A 12,478-nucleotide genomic window follows, 5' to 3' on the forward strand; every position below is an offset into this window, starting at 1 on the left:
GTACTCCAGCCCTCTGCTTCAAGCAGGATCAACCCCAGCTAAGTCATCAAAGCCAGGACCTTGTCAAGTCAGGACTTAAAAACCTCTAGGGATGGAGAATCCACCCTGTCTCTAGGCAACGCATTCCAGTGCTTCACCACCCTCCTGGTGAAGTAGTTTTTCCTAAAATCCAACCTACACCTCTCCCTCTGAAACTTCAGACCATTACTCCTTGTTCTGCCATCTGACACCACTGAGAACAGTTTCTCACCGTCCTCTTTAGAGCTCCCCTTCAGGAAATTGAAGGCTGCTATTGAATCACTCCTCAGTCTTCTCTTCTGTAAGCTAAACAAGCCCAAATCCCTCAGCCTCTCCTCATAGGTCATGGGTTCCAGCCCCTTAATCATTTTTGTTGCCCTCTGCTGAACCTGCTCCAGCACATCCACATCATTTTTATACCGGGAGAACCAAAACTGGACACAATATTCCAGATGTGGCCTCACCAGTGCCAAATAAAAGGAACACCACTTCTCTAGATCTGCTTGAAATGCTCCTCTCAATGCACCCTAATATGCCGTTAGCCTTCCTGGCTACAAGGTCACACTGTTTACTCATACCCAGCCTTTCATCCACCATAACCCTTAGGTCCCTTTCCACTGTACTGTGGAATATGTGGAATGTCTGAATATTAAAATGGTCTTTTTTTCCACAATAAAAATCCAGGGAACTTTGTGAGGCACTCTTTGTAAGGTAACAAATGCTTATTCAAAAGACAGTGGTGCATTTCTTAAATAATTTTTTAAAAATGTGCTGGTGTTACTGGTTCTGGTTCAGGAGTGACTTTCGTGTGCCTTTTTTCAGGGTGGAGAATTTTTTTTCTGGTATTATAGGGCCTGAGATTTACTTCAACCGAACTTCCTTTTTGCTGCTAGACTGGCATTAAGGAGTGCATACTTAGTGGAAGATGGACACGCTGATAGTTAACCTTCTGGGTTTCAATTCATCGCACTTAGTAGGGTCATGCTAAATTGCATGACCAGAGCGCTGCTATTGACCCCATTACTCCTCACAGTTACAAGGAGTAAGGGAGGTCGATGGCAGAGTTTCTTCAGTTGACCTCCGGCTGTGGGGAAGGTGGCAAAAATCAATGTTAAGATAAGTTGACACCAGCTATGCAGTTCTCATAGCTGGAGTTATGTATCTTGAATCAATTTTTCCTCTCTTGTAGACCTGGCTTTAGTGTAAATAAGAACTGAGCTGTAATTCAGTGGAGAGATTACTAGACAAGGAATATCAAATAAAGCTCCCAAAGCCAAAAACCTCTAGTCCAGACGCCTTTTCTCAGGCCTGGCTTTATGTTCCCTGCAAACCGTGCAGTTGTGCAGCTAATCAGGAAAAATTCAAATGCCACCCAGCTGATTAGCAGAGCTCCCTCAGCTAGTTCGGTTTGTTTGTTTGTTTGTTTCTGCTGTCGATGCACATCCACACATACTTCAGTGCACATAAAATTTATTCTGCCCATAGACGGTGGAAATCCACACATGGAGGGAAAAGATTTGGGGTAACATTGATTCAGAGCACAAGATATTAACCCCCAAGGCTTTCCCAGAATGCACTCTTCTTGTTTCTTCGTGGCTACGGTGGAAAGACCAGTACCGGGGCATCACTGACCATAGGTCTCTTCTCCATGCTGCTGCCCTACTGGCAGAAAGTCATACATCTGGTTTCCTGCAGGTCATATGCTTGCACCTAGTGAAGTTCTCTGATATTATAACTTCCAATTATAAAGAAACCATAGATTGATACACTGGGATATGCATATATAATTCACCTACCATGTCCTGATACACAGGACTCTAGTATTTTGAATTAGTTTCTCAGGAAACACTCAAGTGTAATTAATATTGACACCTAGTTTTGAGAGTGTCTTCTCTCTAAACATTGCTCATCACCCTGAATGCTCACTCCAGTGGGCTGTGTGTCCTCTAAACATAGAGCAAACTCTATTCAGGATGGTATTATTGTCATAAACATATTTTGTAGTTATTAAGGAAATATTTGGATTGATAAAAGGAGAAACTGGGATATTTTAGGCTGCCTAAAGGAAGTTGCTGAAACACTAGAATATTCTGTGCCTAATGCGATGAAAAAGTGAGCATAGTCACATATATGATGTGTAGTCTTGTTCTGTATAGGAATAGAGTGACTTTTTTAAGAAGTTTGAGTCATCTAAGTGTGCTCACCGTGTTCTGTTTCAGAAACTTGATATAAATTAATATACAAAGTGCAGGGCAATGGGGTGCCTATCCCACTACTTACTGTCATTGGTGTTTTTCTTCTTAAGACAGTGACTCTCTCCAGAAATAAATAAACCTATTCTCCAGGCTTAGTAGGCAGTTTCAGAGGATTCTTCCTCCTGCATTGTTGTCCCTCTCTGTGAAGATGGGAAAGTCCACCTAAAAAGAACATAAGAACGGCCATAATGGGTCAGACCATAGGTCCATCTAGCCCAGTACCCTGTCTTCCAACTGTGGCTAATGCCAGATGCCCCAGAGGGAGTGAATAGAACAGGATCAAGTGATCCCTCTCCAATCAGCCATTTCCAACCTCTGACAAACAGAGGCTACGGACACCATTCCAACCCATCCTGGCTAATAGCTGTTGATGGACCTAACCTCTATGAATGTATCTAGTTCTCTTTTGAACACTGTTAAAATCCCCTTCTTCACAACATCCTCTGACAAGGAGTTTCACAGGCCTACTGTGTGCTGCGAAGAAAAACTTCCTTTTATTAATTTTAAACCTGCTACCAATAAAGTTCAATTGGTGACCCCCTAGTTCTTCTGTTATAGGGAAAAAAATAAATAACTTTTCCTTATTCACTTTTTCCATACCTGTCAGTTTTACAGACCTCTATCCCCCCCATTGTCTCGTCTTTCCTAAGATGAAAAATCCCAGTCTTTTTAATCTTTCTTCATATGGCACGTGTTCCAAACTCCTAATAAATTTTGTTGCCCTTTTCTGAATCTTTTCCAAAGCCAATATATTTTTTTTTGAGAAGAGGCAACTACATTTGTACACATTATTCAAGAAGTGGGCATTTCATGGGTTTTCACAGAGGCAATAAGTTATTCTCTGTCTTATTCTCTATCCTTTTTTAAATGATTCCTAACATTGTTTACTTTTGATTGCTGTTGCACATTGAGTGGCTGTTTTCAGAGAAATACCCACAATGATGCCAAGATCTCTCTCTTGAATGGTTATAGCTAAATTAGTCCCCATCATTTTGTATGGATATATGTGACTATTTTTTCCAATGTGGATTACTTTACATTTATCAACATTGCATTTCATTTGCTATTTTGTGACCCAATCACTTCATTTGGTGAGATATGTTTGAAGCTCTTCACAGTCTGCTTTGTTCTTAACCATCTTGAGCAGTTTCGTATCATTTGCATATTTTGCCATCTTACTGTTTACCCTTTCTCCAGATCACTTCTTATAAATATGTTTCATAGAATTGGTCCCCATACAGACCCTTGGGGGATGCCATTAGTTCCCACGCTCCATACTGAAAACTTACAATTTATTTCTACCCTTTGTTTCCTGTCTTTTCACCAGTTATCAGTCCATGAGAGGACCTTCCCTCTTACCCCATGACAACTTACTCTACTTAAGAGCCTTTGGTGAGGGACTTTGTCAAAGGCTTTCTGGAAATCTAATTATACTATAGCCACTGGGTCCCCCTTGTCCGCATCCTTATTGACTCTGTCAAAGAATTCTAGTAGATCAGTATGGCATGATTTCCCTCTACAGAAACCTTGCTGACTTTTCCCCAGACATATTATGTTCATCTATATGTCTGACAATTATATTATTTACTACAGTTTCAATTAATTTGCCCAGTAGTGATGTTAGACTTACTGGTCTGTAGTTGCCAGTATTTCTTCTAGAGCCCTCTTTAAATATTGACATCACATTAGCTTATCTTCAAGTCATTAGGTACAGAAGCTGACTTAAAGAGTAAGTTACCAACCACAGTTAACAGTTCCGCAATTTCACATTTGAGTTCTTTCAGAACTGTTGGGTAAATGTCATCTGGTTCTGGTGACTTGTTACTATTAAGTTTATCAGTTTGTTCCAAAACTTCCTCTAATGTCCTCAATCTAGGACAATTCCTCAGATGTGTCAGCTAAAAAGACTGGCTCAGGTTTGGGAATCTCCCTAACATCCTCAGCTGTGAAGACTAAAGCAAAGAATTTGTTTAGTTTATCCTCAGTGGCCTTCTTGTCTTTGAGTGCTCCCTTACCATCTTGATTACCCAGTGCCCCACTGGTTTTTTAGGGGGCCTCCTGCTTCTGATGTACCTAAAAATATTTTGCTATTATTTATTAAGTATTATTGGCTGTTCTTTAAATTTCTTTTTGGTGATTTTTATTATGTTTTTACATTTAACAGCGTTTATGCTCCTTTCTGTTTTCCTCATGGGAATTTAACTTCTACTTTTTCAATTATGCCTTTTTATCTCTTACTGCTTCTTCTATATGATTGTTAAGCCATAGTGCCACTTCTTTGGTACTCTTACTGTGTTTTTTAATGTGTGGTGTACGTTTAAGTTGGACCTCTATTATGTCTTCGAAAATTTTCATGCAGCTTGCAGGGATTTTACATTTGGCACTGTATCTTTTAAATTCTGTTTAACTAACATCCTCCTTTTTGTGTCGTTCCCCTTTTTGAAATTAAATTCTATAGTTTTGTGCTGCTGAGGTGTTTTCCCCACAACATTGTGGTCACTGTTTCTATGCAGTCTGATTATATTTGCCTCTTGGACAAGATCCTGTGCTCCACTTAGGACTAAATGAAGAATTGCTTCTCCCCTTGTAGCTTCCAAAACCAACTGCTCCAAGAAGCAGTTATTTAAAGTATTAAGCAATTTTATCTTTTCATCCTGTCCTGAGGTGATGTTTATCCAGTCAATAGGGGATAGTTGAAATCCCCCATTATTACTGGGGTTTTTTTCTTTTTTTTAAATATGTTGATGGCCTCTTTAATCTCCCTTAGCATTTCATAGTCACTATCGCTATGCTGGTCAGGTGGTCAGTAATATATCCCTACTGCTGTATTCTTATTATTAAAGGGTGGAATTACTATCAATGGAGGTTATATGGAACATTGTGGTTCATTTAAGATTTTTACTTCATTTGAGTCTACATTTTCTTTCAGGTATAATGCCACTCCCCCAATAGCACAATCTGTTCTGTCCTTCCGATATATTTTACACCCTGGTATGACTGTGTCCCATTGATTGTCCTCCATTCCACCAAGTTTCTGTGATGCCTATTATATCAATATTCTCCTTTTAATACAAGGCACTTTAGGTCACCCATCTTATTGTTTAGACTTCTAGCATCTGTGTACAAGCACTTCAAAAAAAAGTCACTATTTATCTGTCTGCCATTTCCTGATGTGTTACTTTTTTTCATTTGATTGTTTCTCATCTGATCTTACCCATATTTTATCATCTTTGGTCCTCTCTCCTTACTGAAACATAGACAATTCCTGTTAATAGACCCTTCCCTAAGAGATGTCTCTCTCTGCTTCATGTGCTCCTCTGCACCCCTTGGCTTTCCTCCAGCCCTCAGTTTAAAAACTGTTCTATGACATTTCCAATGTTAAGTGCTAGCAGTCTGGTTCTGTTTAGGTGGAGCCTATCTTTCCTGTATAGGTTCCCCCTTCCCCAAAAGTTTCCCCAGCTCCTAAGGAATCTAAACCCTCCTCCCTACATCATCATCTCATCCATGCATTGAAACTCTGAAGTTCTACCTGCCTACCTGGCCCTGTGCATGGAACTGAAAACATTTCAGAGAATGCTACCATAGAAGTCCTGGATTTCAATCTCTTTCCCAGGCCTTCAGAACTTCTCTCCTATCCTTGTCTATGTCATTGGTACCTACATGTACCACGACCACCAGCTCCACCCCAGCACTACACGTAAATCTATCTAGATGTCTCAGGATATGCACAACCTTCACACCAGGCCAGCAAGTCACTGTCCAGTTCTCCCAGTCACCACCAAACCCAACTGTCTGTTTCCAATGATTGAATTCCCCATTACTAATTACTAGTGCCTGCCTTTTCCTAAACGACTGGCGTTCCCTCCTCCAGAGAGAGATACACAGTTAGAAAGGATACCACAACATCATCTGATAGCAGGGTCCCAACTATGGGATGGTTTCCCTTAAAGAATAAGTAGGATAACCAGTTTTGACCCAAGGAAAATATGTGAGACTTTGGAGAGTGCTTCAGAGATGCATCAGTGACAATGAAGTGGCTCAGATTACCTTCATTTCACTTTTTTTTTCCCTTGAGAAAGGGGAGGGAGGTTAAAGTGATCCATAATCTGATAATGATGTGTAACCTTCATACCCTGTGCCTGACAGCCAGTGATCAAAGATGTCAATTTACCCACACGATAACAACTGCCCTTCTTCAGAAAACAAAACCAAAAAAAAAAGAGAGCGAGCTCCCACTGGTTTCAGACTACCACAATCAGCTGCATAGCTCTGGTGATTTACAGCACACAGGGCTTATTTCTGAAAGCATCAAGACAGGGTCTTCTATTTAATTTGAAATACTTTCACTCCCTGATATACTGCCCAGGAGCAAAATAGTTCTTTTATTTTGGTTTTGTCTACGATAGAACGGTTCTGCATAATCCCCAACCTTGGCTGCAATATGAGATGACTGAAATGAAAGAGACTGATTTTCTTTATCCCTCCTGAGCATTTCTTTTGGGAGATGATCCTGCTAGTCAACTGCCAGCCACATCCCTTTTGCTGGCACCTTGAGTATTTTATGTGGTGCCTGAATCACAGCAGGCGCTCTGCGCCTGCTAATGGCTTTGTTAGCCATCCAGATCAATTGGTTATTTATGTCAGGCATGTCTCAAAACCATTGGGTCAAGTTTTCCTACCATTACTTATTTCGTTCATAAGAACACCTAAATCAACTCCTGCCATTTTGCAGCTTAAACCTTCTGAGTGTGAAGCCAGTGGGTTAAAGTTTCCAGCAATAGCAGCTAACCATATTTTAAAAATTTGCTCTCCTGACTGTCAAGAACTTGGACGTTTCATATGAGCCATGAATCAATTTAGTTTGTGCCATAAGATTTATTGGTGTCAAGCGCTCTCTTTTGGTGTCTGCTAGTGCCGCAGCCTGAACTCATCAACAAGAAAACTGAGATCTCTCCATTGCTTTAATGCTGTCCTAGGCTCTCTCCTGAAAAGCATGACAATATCTTAATCAAGTACCCTCCTTTTTAGACGCAACAAGATGGTAACATGCCATCAATTAAAGGGCCTAATTCTGCAAACATGAAACAAATAGGCTTATTTCTGTGAGTAAAACTCCTTGCATGTAAAAGGCTTCCTGATGGGGGACCCATTGTTCTTAAGACTAGACTCTCCATGTTGTGTTGAGTTGGGGATATTGGATTTGCAGACTCTAATGTCATATGACTTAAAGTTTGGGAGAAGGGGAAATACTTAAGGAAATAAAACCTTTTTTTTATTATGATTTGAAGTATTGGTAAAGCAGCACCCAATTCTTCAAGTTATATTCACAGCATCCACACAAAAGTTAAATAAAAAAATTAAACACTCTTGGTGGAAGGTAGCAACTTAACACTACTTGTTCTTAGACTCCAAAACAGCAACATGCAATGACCACACACAGTGAGCAGGTATACTCAGCAGGGCTAGGTCGATCTAAGCTACACAATTTGAGTTACTTTAGTAGTGTGATATAAATTTACATACCATAGATCTTCTGAGCATGAGGTCCACACCATACTGAGTCGACAGAAAAGTCTGGTCCTTCAACTCCTTTTACTCTTCTTGTTCTGGTGGAGTATTGGAGTCGATGGGGGAGTGATCAGCGGTCAATTTTATTGCATCTGTACTAGACACAGGAAATGAACCCCCTGCTGGATCAATTATTGTCTCGTTGACCCACTTGTAGTGAAGACATGTCCAGTACTGACACAGGCTACTTCATAGAACAGGTACCAGTAACCCTCTTCACCACAGGGTGGCTGATTGCAGCCTGACTGCTACTACACTGCTGGTTTCACCATAGAGCCTCCTAACCTTCAGTCATGACAAGGAATCTCCCCCCAGAAAGTGACAACTTGCAATTACAACACAGTCCTCAGTACATCACTCTCCTCAGGTGAAGAACTCTGGCTTCTTGAAAGTATATAATAATGAAACAGAGAGCAAGAGCCCATCAGAAGGATCAGAGCCCAGCTGGACGATGCCTGAAATGTAACCAGGTGTAAAACATAAACTTTTAAAATTCAGCACTCAGATCAGAAGTAAACCCCCTCAGCCCATCAGACTATAGCTAGTCACACACCGCTCCAGCTGGGTGCCTCATCACTAGCAACTGCAAGGCCCTGGCTCTGACAGCCATTAGGCCCATAGATGTCGTTCTACCAATTCTGCCCACTGGCTTCATTTTCATGTCCTTTCACAGGCAGATATCCAAACCATTGGAACTGCCAGTCAGTGACGTTTAAACTTCAAAGCATGTCTGCCTGTGAATCTGTTCCCAGGATTTAGCCTTTGTTTCTTCTTTCTGCAGAAATTACTACAGGTACATTAGGCCCCCAACTAGGTAAGCAGCTATTACTTCTCATTGCTGTAGTATCTGAATGCCTGGCACACACAGGCAACTTTTCATTCCAGGATCTTCAGTCACTTTTCAAATCTTAATGAACTTGGCCTTACAACACCCCTGGTAGGCAGACATTATCATACTCTCTGTGGCTCAGCTCAGACCTCTAAATTCTGTATTGCTGCCTACATACACTCTTCTCCCCAAAAGTGGGGTCAGTTCCCGGGCTTCACACGGAATCCTTGGGCCAGGCTGTGCACAGTGACTGCGCAGATCACATCTTCCCATTGCATTAGACAGTAGAGCACTCTTTAGCCACCACTGCAACGTTTGGTTCTGCCGTGAACTCTCACCAGCCTGCCTGCTTCCCTGCCCTCCTAGGGAATAATGGGCGCTGGCAGCTCTGTAATCCACCAAGCTTTTCCTGATCCCAACCTGCTTGTGGATTTGAGCAATTGAAGCAGTGATGATTAGGGTGTTCCCTGTCCAGTGCAGTCCTTTGATGGCTTCCCCACCCTCCTTTTCACAGTGCAATTACTTGGTCAGTGCCCTCTGGAGCAGCCCTTCATAAATGCAGAGGAGGGGGCAGGGTTGGACCCTGGGGATTAGTTTTATACCTGTTGGAACACACCAGGCTTAATCCAAGTTCCAGTGAAGTCACTGGAGAGCTTCCCATTGATAGATTTCACGGGGCACTAGATCAATCCCATGCACTAGAAATCATCTAGATGCCTCTTTCTAGCAGTGGGGAGAATTCATCTCATCATGCCAGGAGGACTAGTTCATAGCTATGGTATCTCAATCGTAAATTAAAAGAGACTGTGGTTTAAAGGGGCATCAATGTGCTTTTGTCTATATATAACTGGAGAAAGCTTGAAGCATGTCATTTCTAATATTCATTCATTTGTGGTTGTATGTATTTTATGCATGAGCCCCTAAAATAGCAACTTTTTAACCCTTGATTCAGCTCTAAAAATTGTACAAATAGAAAAGTAGGTTTAAAAAAAAATCACTTTGTGGTGCTCCTGTAGAAGCCCTGAGGGGTATTTCCAAGTGTAACCTTTATTTGCTACAGGGTAACCCATGTTGTTGTTTGCATTTTCTTTTAGAATGCCTTGATAGAAGAAGAAGCAAGGTATTTGACAATGCAATGGTAAAGAGGTGGATATTTGATTGTGGTGATAGTATGACTGCAACCGCACACAGTGCTGGTCCTTGAAGAGTTTAAAACAACTTTCTTCAGTACGATTAAATACAAGAGTCAACCATACGGTCTTCATTAAACCAGTGAACTTAGAAGAAACTCCTCTTCTGCTTATAAAAACTCCATCTGGAATTCCAGATTGCTTTAAAGTAATAGGATGAATGTAGTTCAGCATGACAGAAGCTAAGTCCTCCTTTTCAGAATTCTACTCTCCCAGGAGCAGGGAAGTCTGGGTGCATGAAACCAGTTCCATTGTACTCTTCCTTATGTGACCTGAGTGAAAAAGCTGCTTTTTTGAGCTGCTCATGGGTAAAGCATCAAAGCTTGACGTGACATTGACCATAAGACTTCAAATGTAGCCTGCCAGGCTGTGACGCACAATTTTCTGATTGGAGGATGCAATGTAGCTTTTTCAAAAAAAGCGCAGTCAGCTCACACACTGGGGGAAGTGTACCTTTAAACCAAGAGTAAGGAAAAGCTTTAATTAACTTTAACCAGTCTTCCACAGTCTTTATTAGTTGCCCTTTTGTCAAATTAAATTCACACTGTGGAAAGCAGCTAAGTGCTGCAACTGGATGTCATGTGCTAAGTGCTGGAGTAGGTTTTAATTGGCTGTTTAAATGAGAAAAGGATTCCCACTGTGAAGCACACACAGAGTGAGAGAGAGGTGTTTGGGACAGAGCATTTAGGTTTACAGCAGATGCAAAAATAACAAAATAATGTAAACACTGGGATTAAGATTGTAGATTTTCTTCCACTAGTTGCAGAACTTTATAGTCCCAAATCCCACTCAATACCCACTGAAAATTAATGGTTTAGCCTTTTGCAGCAGTAAACACTACATGCATGCTTGGTTATAGTAGAAAATTAATTTGGATTAAAGTAGGATGTGAATTTAAAGTGCGGTAGCAATTCTCGAACAGCTCCATGTGTAGACACCCTTATTCTGGAATATGAATGCATTGTTCCAGTTTATATTAAATTGATTAAACTAAACTAGAATGCGGCAAAGTCCCACGTAAGGAGCACAGAAGTGTATTCACCAAAGAATTATTTTGAAATTGTTCTTTTGGAATAACTACACATATACATGAGGTCAGTACAGTATGTTGATAGAGCTGGACAGGGTTTTGTAAATATTTTTTGCATTGGTCATGTTTCAGAATCTTAGTTCATGAATTAGTTGTAGACATCAACAACAGTATTGAAAGCTATCAAAACAAAATGCAGTCAAGTAGCACTTTAAAGACTAGCAAAATAGTTTATTAGGTGAGCTTTCGCTGTTACAGCCTATACCCCAGGAACACCAGTCCTGGAACCTTTCCCTGCAACAAAGCCCGCTGCCAGCTTTGTCCACATATCTTCTCTGGAAATACCATCACTGGACCTAACCAGGTTACTCACAGAATCATGGGCACTTTCTCATGCTCCTCTACTAACATCATATATGCCATCATGTACCAACAATGCCCAGATGCTTTGTATATTGGACAGACTTCTAACTCCCTTAGACAAAGGGTCAACGGGTACAAAACAGACATCAAAACACTCCAGATCCACAAACCAGTTAGTCAACATTTTAATGGAATGGGGCATTCTGTCAATGACCTCAAGGTATGTGTGTTACTGAACAGACATTATCGCACCGTTTTAGAGAGAGAAGTGGACGAGCTGACTTTTATATTCAAATTCGGCACATTAACACATGGTTTAAATCATGATGGGAACTTTCTGAGTCACCATAGGGGCTCGTCTGCATACTTGGCTCAATCTAATTCTTGATCTTCCCCCCCCACCCCTCCACTCTCTGATTTGCTCACCTTGATTATCTTTTTCTGATTTCTCCTCCTTGCTTACTGTTTTTGGTTCTCTGTGTCTTAAATATTGAGTCTGTTCTGGTCTGGCTATGGTCTGAAGAAGTGGGTCTGTGCCACGAAAGCTCACCTAATAAACTATTTTGCTAGTCTTTAAAGTGCTACTTGACTGCATTTTGTTTTGATAGTGTATAGACTAGCACGGCTTCCTCTCTGTTAGTATTGAAAGCTGTAAAGGTCAGAAAAAGAAGAGTGGGTCACCTGTCCTTCAAAAGTTTTTTCCACTTAAGTACATTGTGGAGGCAGATATTGGTGACTTGCTAGTTAAAATTACAAGTCGATCGTTGCAGTTAAAGTGGGGATTCTTTTTCTCATTTAATCAGATTGTGACCTTCTTACTCACATGGGTGAGTGGCTACTTAATCCCGTTGACTTCAGTAGAACTATTTGCAGAAGTAAATTCTCTGTCTTTTTCCTGGGGATGAATAAAACACTTGTCTCAATAATTTCATCACTTACTCCTAGGACATAGATTTAAGGTGGGGGAGGATTACAAGCAATTTCTTGCAGTAATTTGGGAATTTGAAAGCAGTGTAGAGGACTCCTTTCGATATTTTAGGGCCAGTGGTTGAAATGCACAGGAGTCATTGTGGGCAACATCAAATCTAGGGTAGTGCTGCAACGCAGGGATCTTAAATGTTTGTTCTAGTTTAATACTTTGGTGGGAGGGCTTTAATATGCGATTTTGAGAAGCGAGATAGAGAGCAGAGGTGCCTGGTGCTGAGATTCTAAGGGATGCACTGGT

The 12,478-nt window shown here is 41.0% G+C and overlaps 1 long non-coding RNA gene across 2 annotated transcripts in view; it reads left to right on the top strand.

Moving 5' to 3' along the window:
• Nucleotides 1-12,267, top strand: part of LOC142015245 (uncharacterized) — a 32,653-nt gene extending 20,386 nt beyond the window's left edge. For both annotated transcript variants that reach the window (XR_012646108.1, XR_012646109.1), the window contains one exon: nt 9,765-12,267. This is a non-coding gene — a long non-coding RNA (uncharacterized LOC142015245). The remainder of the gene's footprint in view (nt 1-9,764) is intronic.
• Nucleotides 12,268-12,478: the final 211 nt, after the last annotated feature.

The sequence above is a fragment of the Carettochelys insculpta genome, chromosome 6, assembly GCF_033958435.1.
Source record: "Carettochelys insculpta isolate YL-2023 chromosome 6, ASM3395843v1, whole genome shotgun sequence".
In the NCBI taxonomy this organism is placed as follows: Eukaryota; Metazoa; Chordata; order Testudines; family Carettochelyidae; genus Carettochelys; species Carettochelys insculpta.